The following is a 13,595-nucleotide window of genomic DNA, read 5'->3' as shown; positions in this document are numbered from 1 at the left end:
GAGATCAAATCAGGGTCATATTAAGGATCCGTCACAGCAGCCACTAGAAATCACAGGATCTGTCTCAGTGTCTTCATGCAGAAAAACATCTTGACACACTGATGATAACTTCCTGTCTGAATATCAAAAAAATACAATGCTTCGGAGTTCAGCACTGGACCCAGAAACAAGGCATTTACCGGAAGACATTTACCGCATGTCTTCCTCTGGTCTTCTCTCCTCTGTCCTATTACAATAAAAACTAAAAATCCCTTAAATAACCATAAAAAACTGCTAATCACATGTCCGCCGGGTGAAGCCCAGCTGACAGTGCTACAGACAGATGGGGCTCTGTCAAGTTTAACCCCTTAACCTCTACCTTTGTCTGAGCCACACCCAGACCCAGAGTGTCTCCTTCTTCACTGAGGAGCACAAACAGAAAGAAGTCCAAAAAGAAATCTGATATAAGCGTTGAGTTTTAGGATGATTTCTTCTTTGTCCGTGGTTTAAAGCAAACACAGGTTCAGGACGCAGTTCTGAGCTGTCCCTCTGCTGAGTCAGTCACAGTGCTTCTGCTGGATTTGCACTCTTCTTTACACTTGTACAACTTTTTAGATGGAAAAGCAGAAGTTATGATTTCAGATACGCTCACAGCAGCTTCACCTGTCCTTTCCTTGCTGAGTTCAGCCTCACCTGTATTTACAAGTAAGTCCTGCTTCATGTGCCCGTCTTCAAACAGCAGCTGTGACAGAGGCAACGTTGATGTCACAGCTGATCATCATGGAAAGATTAACGCTGATTTGAACTTTTCCAATTTGGCAGACTTTATATGACAGACATTCTTTCCCCTCACCCTGATCCTGGTTCTGCTCCTTCCTGTTTTAAGGAAGTTTTTCCTTGTCACAGTCCAGGTGAGTCACTGGAAGTTTCCACTAGGTTCCTGAGTCTCCTTGTATCCGCCCCTGGGCAGGGCTGCCATTCCCTCACTTGCTCTACTCACCTGGAATTGGTTTGAGGCAATGAGGGTTGAGAGATTTAAGCTCCACACTGACGTTTCCTCACCGCCATTTCATCAGCTGTTTAATGTTGGCAGCTGGCTCTAACGGTTCATTATCCCATCACTAAGTGTTATACTCACCTTGTTTTTTTGTGCTACAGCCTCCTGGATTCACCACAACTCATACCTCTGGCTCTAGCTCACCTCTGACTCTTGGATAACTAACAGACTTCCCTCTCTCCTCGGTGTGACCACTAGACATTACCTGCTACGCTCCACTCCTCCTTTCCAGGCCCAATTCCCCCCTTTTTAGCCACATCTGTGTTACCACGTCCCCACGCCAAGTTGCCAATCACGTTCCATGCCATGTTGTGTCAGTTGCTGTGTTAGCTTGTAGTTTGATTAACACTGTCAACACTGTTTGCTGCCTCCCCTCTTGGTTTTCTGCACCTGGGTCCAGTTTTGGTACCAGCCTTCAGCCCCTTTTGACCCTCCTTCTCACTCTCACCATGTGCTGCTCACACACGATCGCCTGACTGCTGGTTTCTCTCTGATGTTGTAAAGCAGGTAAACGTGACCATTGTTTTTTGTTGGAATTCATTTTTTGTTTTTAAGGCTCATGTGCCCCCATTATTTTATACTGCACAATTGGTTTGTGTCACATATTTGTGTTTTATCCTTGCACACGGTTATGTATTGTAGTATAGTTTTGGAAGCAGTCTGTAACACTCTGATACAGGTTCATTAGGATTTAAGATCTCTGAACTCAGAAACACTGAATCTGTCCTCAGCAGCGTCTACTTACAGTGTTTGTTACTTCCTCACTTCATTATGATCCCGGTGCCCGCTGTGTCCCTTTGCCATGAAAGCCAGGCCTGAAGCCTGATTTCCTCTCTCCAGCTCCTTGGAACAGCAGCAGCACGTCTTTGTTCCAGCTGTGGAAATGACAGCCGGCCAGCTGGTGATTACCGGCAGAGGATCAGGATAGTTTTTGGACTTTTCCTCATAAAGTGAGCTGTGGTTCAGGTGACCCGGTCACCCCTCATTAAACAGAACAAGGTGTGTTCGTGTTGAACTGACTGAGCTGACTCCACAGCACAGAGAGAGGTGCTGAATGAAGGCAAAGTGGAGAGTGGGCTCTTACTGTTCCAGCTGCTTGTGATGGTCTAATGATGTGAGTTTAGTTCAAGTATCTCTGACTGGAGAGGAAACACATGTGAGGTACCAGGAAGTGAGACACATCCACCAGACCACCGCAGACCTTTACCATCAAACACTCAGTGAGTCTGTGGCAGAGGCAGCGCCCAGCCGCCGCTCTCTGCACCGTCAGGACAGGTTGCTGCCTCCAACTTTCTTCTCTTTAATGTTTATTTGAGTTCAGCTCGAGGTGTTCCTTCTGTTGAAGTCTTCCCCTCTCTGCTGACATCTCCTCTGCATGTATGGCTGACCTTTTCTTTCCTTTAAACCCTCTTCAGTGTTTAATAATAAATCACTGGTTCACTTTTCATTCTACATGTTTTTTCAGATGCAGACTCCAGCATCAGGAGTGGTGAAAGACTCACCTGGCCCTGTTTCACCACTGCGGCCACACAAGCAGAGCTGAGGATCTCAGAGACGCTGCATGTGCTTGAAGCTCTGCAAGGGTTTTATACTTACACCCGATTAGACTCTTTTAGGTGATGAAAGCCAGACGACTAATCAATACAAGGTCTCTGATAAAGACTTTAATCTTCCCCTTGCGCCCTCGCGAGTATTTTACAGAATCAGCTGCACCGAACGTCACAAAGCTTTGTTCTGTGAAAGAAAGGCGAACATGAAGCTGCACTTTAAACTCAAGGCTCACTCGTGATTGGCTCTCCTGTGACGCTCACAAACATTTAAATTCTACTGAAAAACTCAGTGAGAGGAAATACCTGATGTGTCCTCAGAGAAAAAAACAAGATAAACATCTGGTGAATATTTAATCTCCGCACTTTGTAGCTAATTAACACGCTCTGGCTATAATGCAGCTGATGACGAGATCATGTTGTTGACTGTGTTCAGGAGAGGAGGCAAAGCTCCTAACATCTGTCTGCACTCACACTGAGGAGGAAGGAGGGAAGCAGTTCAGTTCCGCTCAGCAAGAAGTCGACTTGATCCAAAGATGAGTGAAAATTAAGTCCAAACTGGACATGAAGCTGTTTGCTGGTTCATAAACATCCAGCCTCTTCAGGGGCTCCTCTCTCCTGGGTGGCCAGCATTAAAGCTCGGACATCATGGCACATGTTCATGTAACTTAAGGATGTCATGACGTTCATGTAACATCTTAAAAATGGCATTACATGAAGATCTGGGATCAGAGGGTAAAACAAGCTCAAGTTCAGATTTTTCAGCTTTGATTTTTGAACAAAATCCTGTTTGTTCAGATTTCAGGTAAAGAGTTTTTGTTGGTGGGGTGTGTTCATATTTTCACAGCAGTGTTAAGGTTAAAATGGATGTCCAGTGGGACTGTGTTTGTTTTGGGGTTAAATACATGAATGACTGTCAAATTAACTAAGAAAATTTTGTTTTTTTCTCACTTTCAATAATATTAAGTCACCACATATGTAAAGTGAGGATCAGACTACATTGTAGTATCCTTATAATATGACTGAGCCTCTCTCTGTTACCAGGAGCAGGCAGAGAGCACAGGCAGCAGATGAAACCTTCATCTGAACTGTTTTTCCCAGTTGCCATAATTTTTAAAGCTTTCAGGATATTTATTTCCTGGAGTTTGCAGATCCTGTGTCTGTTTGTTTGTTGGTCAGTTGTTTTGAATCTTATTAAATTAATTAGATCTCAGCAGGGATTGAATAATTGGTTCAATCCCAGCATGCATCAGGAAACAGTCCAGCCTGGTGGGACAGAGTGACAGGTGGAGGGACTGCAGGGGAATCTCAGGCAGAGCACGCCGGATAGGAAGCAACACAGGACACAACCCTGGTAACCAAACATAGGAACAATGCAATGCAGAAAATCAAAGAGACACAACCCAGCAATGCAACCAGAGACAGGACCAGAGCAGCAGAACAAGCAGCAATGGCATGAGGGAGGTCAAACATGAAAGACAGCAGAACAACCACACAGTGAAAACATTCATCCATCTCTATCACAGCTCTGAGAGGGTGAAATTATCTCAGGACCAACAAGAAACAAATATATAATAATAATAAAACATAATAAGATAAGAGACTATGGTAAATGAGTAAATAGTTCCAAAACGCTTACAAAGCTAAAAGTTGATTTAAAAGTGTTTTAAAGTTCAGAAGTGAAAAATTTGTGTTAAAGCTGATCAAATTATTTTCTTCATGTTAATAAAACTGAAGCTGTGTCCCAAAACGTCGGCTGCATCCTCCGGAGGCCGCATTTGAAGGCCGATTACGTCACAGCCCGGCGCCGAAGGCTGTCCCAATTCATCGACTCCTTCAAATGCAGCCGATAAATGCGTCCTTCATTTCCCCGAATTTGAAGGATGGGTTGGGTGTGTCCTTCGTGGCCCACCATATCCCAGAATTCATAGCGCGGTCCAGCCAAATTTCAGCTGCCAACAATGGTGGCTGCTACTAAGTTTAAAAATTAGTCTTATTAATCTTTCTGGGTCACAAAATAAACTTTTAACATATTTTCAGGCGAGAAAGTGGCGGTGTAAATTTCAAATATCTGCTTGGTTTATCAAGACATCGCATATTTGCAAAAGTGCGCCGACGTTTTCGGAGACGTCTGTTACCCACCCGCTCGATAGCAAACCGGGGGATTCAATGGTCGCTCGAGCCAGCGAGAGCAGCAGACTCCCGGCTTCATCGTTTTCAGACCCCCGCTCTTTCGCTACTCAGGTTAAACATGATATATAAGTCACTCGGATAACTTAAAAATGTAATTGTTTGCCTTATTTCGGTGTTTTATTTGTTCGTGAGTAAATCGGGTTGGCTGAGATCAAAGTTATTAGATTATTAGATTAAATAAAACTTTATTAATCCATCGGGTGGGTTCCTCCGGGATTACAATTACATTTTTAAGTTATCCGAGTGACTAATTCTTAGTAGGACTAAATGCTGAAAGTTTGTATTCTGAAAGTTTGCACGGATATAAATTTCAGTAACATTACTGACAGTGTGCACCTGGTTTCCTGGTAAAAACAATTTCATCAGCATTACAGGTTAGTATGGCAAGTTAGTAAATCAAAGAACCCATGGGCCTTCCTGTAGTACTACAACACGCCTTTGATCTCATTTGAAAACTAGCTACATGGGTCGGGCACCACAATACTAGTACTAATAATGAACCAGGACAACACAGCCAGTGATTCCACTTTATTCTGGAGTTATCCGCACTTTGACTAAATCCCAGATTATCTCAGGTTATGTGGATGGTTGCTCTGGTTGCTGGTTGCTCTGTTGCCTGGTTGCACAGATTTACTCAGAGTGGAGTGTGTGAGCACACCTGCTACTCTGACTGTTTAAGCTTCAGTTGGATCTTCAGATCCATCCTGCAGCTGAAACTGTCATGGTAGAAACATGGTCAGACTGCATCAGACCCTCTACCTGAGGATGAGGATTCAGCTCTTTAGTGCAGGTCAGAGTTTTTGACTGGACACGACCAGAGACACAGAGAACAGCATGAGCAACACATGATGGAGACAAGATGGAGCAATGCAACGAGCCAGGGAGACCAAGAGAAGCAAAGAGAGCAGTGAGTGAAAATGAAAGGTCATTACTTGAACTAGAAGAAGAACCCTTCCACTCTCTGACCGATCTACTCAAACATGTCCACGTGGGTCAGCTGTGCAGAGGGCAACAGGTTGCTGATGACCGAGCAGCTGATTGGTCTGAAATGAAAGTGAAGGGGTCCGCAGTGACTCCTAGCTGGACTGTGTGGTCGTTCAATTATGAACAGGACGTCCTCTCGTCTCCTGGCGACGGTTCTGATCGTCACCATCTGTCAGCAACAACAAAGGATTGTAGGAACTCAGAAGGAGACACACTCAGCTCTGAGTGTGTGTGCTGAAGAGAAGCAGATTTTCAGACTATAAATACACCAGCTGATGTCACATGGAGCTTTTTCTGAGGCTGGAGGAGGCAGTTTCTTCTTTTTCCTCCTCTATATTTAGCGTAAAGATGTGGCTGAGTGTTAATTAAGACGCTCTGAGTCGCCTTCACACCTCTGACGGGATTCTGTGTGGGACAAGCTGCTCTCTTTTCTGCAGCTCGATTCTTCTGTTCAATTCAGGGTCTTTGTTCTCATCAGGCAGACTCAGAGTTTCTGAGAGGAGCACCGAGTTGGTCATAAATGACACAGAAATAAAAGATGAGGCTGGAAACGAGCAGAATGATGCTCTTTAATTACAGCTGCTGGTAGAAAGGGTTAACGGGTTCTTACTGTTCCTCTGACTGACTCATTAATCGATTAGTGGCCTCACTGAACGCAGGCCTGTGCTGACAGTAAGGATTAACATTTAATGCTGGGTAATCAATCGGTTGAGCACAAAGAAACACAAACCAACAAAAACAGCATGCAGCTTTTTTTTTTTTAAACACAAAAAGACCACAAGCCATAAAAGACGAACCAAGAGATCCACAAAGATCCACTAAAGAAACATCAGCGAAGAACCTTAGAGATGCAAAAGCAACACAAAGAACAAAATCAACAAAAACTAGATGGGAGATAAACACAACCGAGGCACAAAACCAGAGAGCAAACACAAACAAGCAGCTTAGATGACACAAATCTTCTTAAAAACACAAAACGAAGTGATCAGCACAGAGCACGCAGAGAAACAAACCCAAATTAATGCAACTGCTCAGAGATCAAAAGGAGACGCGCAGAAGACACCAGACATGCAGAACGAGACGAAGTGCTGCAGACGGTGATGATGCAAAACAGACGCACGTGCAGACACGTGGGAGCTGCTTCACAAAACACAAAAAATGTTAACAGGAGTGTGTGAGTCCTCAGCATATCACACAAACACGTATAATAATAACAATAAACACAAAGATTCCCAAATGCTGGAAAACTCGTGTGTTACAAAAGCCAGAGCACGAGAAACGTCCTGAAAACAGTCCAACACAAAGACGTGGGTGAGTACAAATCTCTGTGTGATACAATAAAGAGCTCAGCCTCACACTGTGACAGTCACCTCCCATGACGCAAGAGTCCCGAAAGCCAGCGCTTAGCCAGAAAAAGTCATTTCATGACAAACAAGACGAACTGTGAGAATGCAAACCTCCAAACACCCAGCTCACTCTCTGGAGATAATGTTTTGGATTTTCTTTGTGCCGTAAGATGTTTGTAGTTCCATAAAACAAGAGGAGCTTTATTTGCCCCGCTCACACCCTTTTAAATTTACCTGACTTTATTCAGAGTCTAATTATGTTTTATTTATGTGGAGGTATTGCATGTGTTTAGTAAAATTAGGTTAAACGATAAGTAAAAAAATATCCACGGAAAAAATATAATGTATTTAAAGTGTTATAACCTGGTATTGTAATGTACAGAACAAAGTCACCATTTAGAGTCTTCAGATATCACTCCCTATATTCTTATGTGTTATCAATACAAACAGTGGCAGTAAGTTTAATATCGCTGCATAGCATTATTGTCACTTAGACCTTCATATCAGTCTACTGACCTTGACGGTCAGAGGTCAAATGTGCCACGATATTTTAAATCTTTATGAAGTCCCCTCTGTTGGTAATACACTGCAAACATTTAAGAATCAGACGTTCTAATTTATCAGGCTTTTTGTCAGTTTTCCACCAAGAAATCATGAAGCTGACCTCGAAGCCCTCGGTGGATGGAAGCCAAATTTTAACGGATAGTTCCTGTTGGAGGTTTTTCATGTTTTTTCTTTCCACTACAGCCACGTGCTGCTCGTAGTGGTCTGAGTGTTGGGGTTTTCTTTACCTGCTGTTGGTGTGAACTGGAGCTGAATAAGTAGAATCGACCTGCTGAGCTTCTCCTCTGTCCGCAGCAGGGGGAAACCCTGCCTGTGATTTAAGAGAAACACTTTTACACCCTCAGCAGTCGCCTCATGCTTCTTTTAGCATGGGGTCTGAGTGAGGGGAGGAGGTTTTGGTCTTATGGGGAGGTGGTTTTGGTCTGAGTGTCTGATACTCTGCTGCAGCTCTGTCCTCGCTGCTTTCACAGCTGTCAGCGAATCACTCGCTTGGCTTTTACGGAGATGTTTGAAGTGTCCACTTTAAATCAGAGCATGGGGATGAATGGCAGCACCTGGTGCAGCTGTGGTCTTCGTGGTATCGAGTCTGACTTCCTGTTTACTGCGTCATGTATGACTTTGTCTGGAAGCGTCCTCTCCATTCTCCACCATCGATCATGTGCAGACAGAACAGCTGGACCAGAACCAGTTTTCATGTTCTATTATCAGATCATGTCAGCGATGTGGAAAAAACTGCAGCTTCATTTTATTCTCATTGTCTTTGCCCTTAGAGAGCATCAGTGCCTCAGACCTCAGCGTCCTTCACTGCCTGACCCATCAGATGGACTGATGGATTGGAAAAGCTCAGTTAAAGGGATAAAATGGAGGTCAGCTGTAATGAAGAATAATAAAAAGTATGAGAAGGCCTCTGATGTAAATGAGTCTTTGACGGGGAGCCAGCAGCTTCCTGTTTGAGGATCTGAAGCTGACCCGTGATGGATGATGCAGAGAGTGGACAGCAGTTCCACTCTCTGCAGTCTCCTCTTTGACCTGAACAGTTCTCCTCTGATTCAATGCACGCAATGTAAAGATTTTCCACTTTAAAGGGCCAGGGAGCTCCATATTCATGAACCAGCACTGATATGAACTATGAACACCACACAGACACCAGGACTCACCTGAGCTTTGCAAAGGTGAAGGTGTAGACTGCCCACTCACCTTAAGGTGTGACGTCAGTGTTTCCAGCCTGAGCTGCTGGTGATGTAGGCGATATGCACACATCAGTGTTGTACCTCACCTGTGTGCTGTTTGTAGGAGCCTGATGTGTGTGTTTGTGTGTCTTTGTTTTTGTGTGTGTTTGTTTTTGTGTTTGTGGCTTGATGCAGGCTCAATCATCCAACTGACATTTATCAAAAACACACTGCGCCAAAAATTGGTCCACCCAAAGGATCAGGTTCCCCACACAAACAGAGTAACGTATTGTATGTTGTGAAGTGCCAGGAGGATTGTCAGGATTTACACAAACCAAACAACCTATGAAAAAAGTGGATGGCATGACAAGAAGAGAGCTAACTCGTCAGGCCAGGACTCCGCAGTCTATTTACACCTACAGGCCAGTGGACACTTTCAATGATGAGGATGAACACATCCTGGACAGGGAGGAACGCTGGTTTGAGTGTGGAGTCAAGGAGGCCATTTACGTGAAAAGGGAAAGACCATCTCTGAATGGAGGAGGGGGCCTAAGGGTACATCTTTCACCATCTTACAATGTTGTGATTGCCGCCATTCCCCAACTCTCTGTGAATGGTACTCATGGCCATTGATCAGTGGTTGTTGATCAATGGTGATGACAATTTGCATATTAATGATCAAGGAACTGACCTCCCAGCCCATTGTTCTTTCAGTGGGCTGGTTTCAGTCATTGTGCAAATGCATTGTTTACAAGATTGGGGAAACCTGCAGTCAGCTGAGACTGAAGAAGTCACTGGATGAGTGATGAAACGTTTCTCCCACTAAAAACGCTACGTCCAGATGAACAGAATCAACCTTTTTGGGGTGTGTGTGTGTGTGTGTCACTCTCGTCTCCTTCTCCGAGTTTGCTGAGTTTCGGCTCAGTGTGAAGCTCCACAGCAGCAGTGATGTTAGGACAGCTCTGTGCTCATTAACGTGCTGGCGGACGGTGAGATGCAGGGACGTCCTCTTTAACCCTCCTCGTGCTCACGCTCTGCACGGCATCGAGGTTCATATTAAACTTGTTTGGTTTTACATCCATTATCTCCACATCCACAAGTCCCACAGATTCAGAATGAGCTGATTACTTTAATATTTTACGTTTCAAAGGAAAAACAGCTGTAGGCGATATGATCCTTCAAAGTTTACCCAAAGTGCACATTGTGAGTTATGAGAAACAGATCTAACATCATGGTACCAACGCTGGTTTCTGCTCCTCTCTGTCACAGACATCACTCTGCTACAGTTATTCAGACTGATGAGACCAGATTTAGTCTTCATGCTGTGACTCCTGCAGCGGGTCTGAAACTGATCTGGATGCAGTTTTAACAGTTGTTTTTCCAGCCCTGAATCTTTCATGTGGAGATCTACTGAACTTGTGATGATATGAGTGATCAGAGATCCTTGATAAATAATTAAATATCAGTGAATAACAAGATAAGGGCTTGCAAGCAGACCTACACATTTATTGATGTAAAGTCTATAAAACATTCAGCCAAAGATCCAAAGGAAACAAACAGAATCACAACAAAGCTGAAAAAGACACTCACACAGACACACTGAGGGTGATGAGAGAAACAAGACAGGTTCACACAGACACAACACACCAAAATAAAACAGGAAGTAACTAATACAAACTTAGAGACACGCCTACTAAGGGAAACACTGGGGATGGCTGAAAACTCAAAAACTAAAGGCAAGAAAACAACAGACTGCTGTAAGCTGTAAATAATGAACTATGACACCCTGACATTAAAAAGCACCAAATCTGCACCTCAGCTGTGTACTTTTAAAATGAGCATGGCTTCAAAAAAATATACTAACAGTATTATACATGACAAGTCAGCTGACTGAACGGGTCAGGTGGGATTTGATCCGCCCTTTGATAAAAAGAAGTCTTCCTTTGATTTCACATGTTTGTGAAACAGTGCTTGAGGATCGGAGGAGGAGGAAAGGAAACAAGCTCAGCTGGCCTCAAATCAGCTCTGCACCCCCCTGCAGTCGTGATCTCAGCGAGCCCACCAGCAGAGAGGCTGATGACACAGTGATGTTTAACTCAGGGTTAAAAAAAAAACCTGATCTGTTATTTTAAAACAGATGTTCAGAACAACACAGAGCAGAGACAGCTGAGGGAGCGCTTGTTCTCTGATCGCAGCGGTTCTGTCCATCACGGCGGGCAGAAATGATTCGTCCAGCAGTCACAACTGAATCGTTTATCTGTCACAACACGAATGAACATTCCTGCAGAAACCGCTGCTGCTCCCAGTTTTCTGGAAGTAAATTAGAGGATTACATGAGGAAATAGGATTATGTTAGTTCACATGCAAAATTTCCCCACCAACAAACAATTGGTGAGCGGGCTGACTGTCACTCAGAGCAGGAAGACAAAGAGAGGAAAACTGCATCTGAAAAGGAAGGGGTTTTAAGACTGAAGGGGAAACAAGAGGAAGAGGCTCAAAAGTATGACACACCAGAGAAAAGCAACAAAAGAGAACCAAAGTTTGTGCAAAAACAGTCCAAATGTGATGAGATGTCAGTTCTAAACTGAAGTGTGTTTTTCAATTCAGTTTTATTTATTGCTGTAAAGACCCTACAGTAAAGAATCAGTAAAGGCAACAGCAGGGAGGAAAACCTCCTTTTTAACAGAACAATGCTTGGTCCTTCCCGTTTCCTCCAGTTTTCCATCTGTCTGCCTCTGAAATGAATGCTTGAGTTTCATTTTGCAGGTTTGTTCTTTGTGTTTTTTGTGCTTTTACCTTCTTTCTTTGTTCTTTTCCTGCCATCCTCAGTGTCTGACTTTAGCTGTACCTCGTTATCCCTCTCTCTGTTCTGTTTGTGGGATCTCAGCGATCAGCAGCATTCATCATGTTCCTGAGGTTTCATATTGTCATAGATTCACTGTGCACTGTGTTCCTCTCCATCCACACCTTTTCAACTGCCGTTTGTCTGAGCAGTTCCACTTTACTGCTTGTGTGAAACGTCTGCCTTTTCTCCTTTTTCCTCTTTTCTGAAAGCTTGAAAAACCTCACGAGTGAGCTCAGACATTTACTTCTATTCATCGACTCTTTAGACTGAAGAGGCTGGCTGAATGGAGGTCAGACTGCTTCCTTCAGTCAGAGCATGTCAGCAGGACACTGATCAGAGCTGACACTGTGAACAATAAAACTTAATTCATGTCTTCTCCTGTAAATAAATAAAAGCAGAAGTCAGGCAGGACCACCCCGTCGAACCCTCCCTGTCATCCATCACCGCGACCATCCCTCCATTTCTGACAGCCATTCATCACTCTGCATCTTTCCGCTCATCAAACCGTCACTCTGCCTTTCACAGGCTGACATCCAGCTGTAAATCTCCACACAAACTCCACCTGAAACCATGAATCTGACCTGGAAACTTCAGACCAGCTGCTTTTAGCGTCTCTATCAGAAGCCTTAGATTTGTAGATTTTCAATTTCAGCCCTGCTGACTGATTCAGTCTAATTTTTTCCATTTCTGTCACAGTGAAGGCTGAAGCTCTTGTTCCTGGCATTCACGAAAATGCTCATGAAAATTCAGAAAAAATGCTCTGGACTTTTCTGTACCAACACTTTGGTGATCCACACCTTTTACCGGAAAATGTCCTGCATCACCACCTCAAATGACCAAGTGCAAAGCTTCATAAACATCCACAGCAGGAGGAGGCCAGTCTGAACCCGAGTGCAATAAATGCTCAGGCTCTAGATAGGGTGATGTAACCTGAGGGTGGGAGGTCATGCTGGGGTTTCTGCCTCCTTTCATCGAGATCGTTAGTTTCCAGCCCGGCAGCAGGGACTGAGTCTGGCTGTGGCTGTGTTATGATGACACTGCTGTGGAGGTTTTTGACTTTCTACATCTTGTTTTTCAAGGCCCAGATTGAGAGAATGATATTCACCACCGTTCACCGAGTCTGTATTTTGTTGTTACAGTCACAGTGAAACAATGGTTGGAGACTGAGACACAAACAAAATTAGTGTGCCCTTGCAATGATGCTGTTATCTTGTTACCTTTGAAATAATTGGAAAATCAGGATCAGTCTGCAACCACTCAGTCTTCAAAGTGATCTTGGTGCACTAAGATGGACATAAAGCATGAAGGAGTCGGTCTGCAGTCTGACTGGATAGGATCAGTCTGTCAATCACAAGTACTTTAATCGACAAACTTAATGATGTAGTTTCTGCAGGGTGGTGAACCTTACATTTATGTAGGAATATAACCAGACTACTAGCAGCTGAGTCAAGTCCCTGATGCTACTCAGAGTGAATAAAGTGTTAGGTTCCCTCCCACCAGGCGACCTGTGCGATCACCTTGGTTGAAACTGGTTGCCTTTGCGATGAGGTTGCGGGATGCTCAGCCTCAGTTGGTCACTGCAAGAACTTGCAATTGATCTGTGACATGAAAAACGTCACAGACTTTCTCCGCTGCCCGGAGTCTGCGTCCTCTCCTCACTCCAGTGTAGGGATGGGTACTGGTGTCCGGTGCCATCATGGGTTCTGACATAAACTGTAGTAACCAGACCGAAAAGCAGCGCACATTTCGGTGCTTTATTTCGGTGCTTTTTTTTTCCTGAGCCAATTCTAGCCAATCATTTTACGTTTCCGAGGATAGTAGGCGGGGCCAGGTACGTACGTTCTTTTAGAGCAGAGCTACAGATTAAAAACGCCCAAGGTGAAGCGGTCAAAAGTCTGGCTGTACTTCACA

At 44.1% G+C, this 13,595-nt stretch overlaps 1 long non-coding RNA gene across 2 annotated transcripts; it reads left to right on the top strand.

The window, feature by feature from the left end:
- The first annotated feature begins 1,436 nt into the window (after positions 1-1,436).
- On the top strand, positions 1,437-3,675 carry LOC109194992 (uncharacterized). Of its 2 annotated transcripts, XR_003214389.1 has the most exons (4): positions 1,515-1,543; positions 1,877-2,256; positions 2,502-2,928; positions 3,020-3,675. It is a non-coding gene; the product is annotated as an uncharacterized LOC109194992 (long non-coding RNA). The 2 variants fall into 2 exon arrangements; XR_003214388.1 differs by lacking the exon at positions 1,877-2,256 and having other exon boundaries at positions 1,437-1,543.
- Positions 3,676-13,595: the final 9,920 nt, after the last annotated feature.

The sequence above is a fragment of the Oreochromis niloticus genome, linkage group LG17 (assembly GCF_001858045.2).
Source record: "Oreochromis niloticus isolate F11D_XX linkage group LG17, O_niloticus_UMD_NMBU, whole genome shotgun sequence".
NCBI lineage: Eukaryota > Metazoa > Chordata > Actinopteri > Cichliformes > Cichlidae > Oreochromis > Oreochromis niloticus.
Note: the sequence above shows the minus strand (reverse complement) of the source record. Positions and strands in the feature narration are given on the sequence as shown.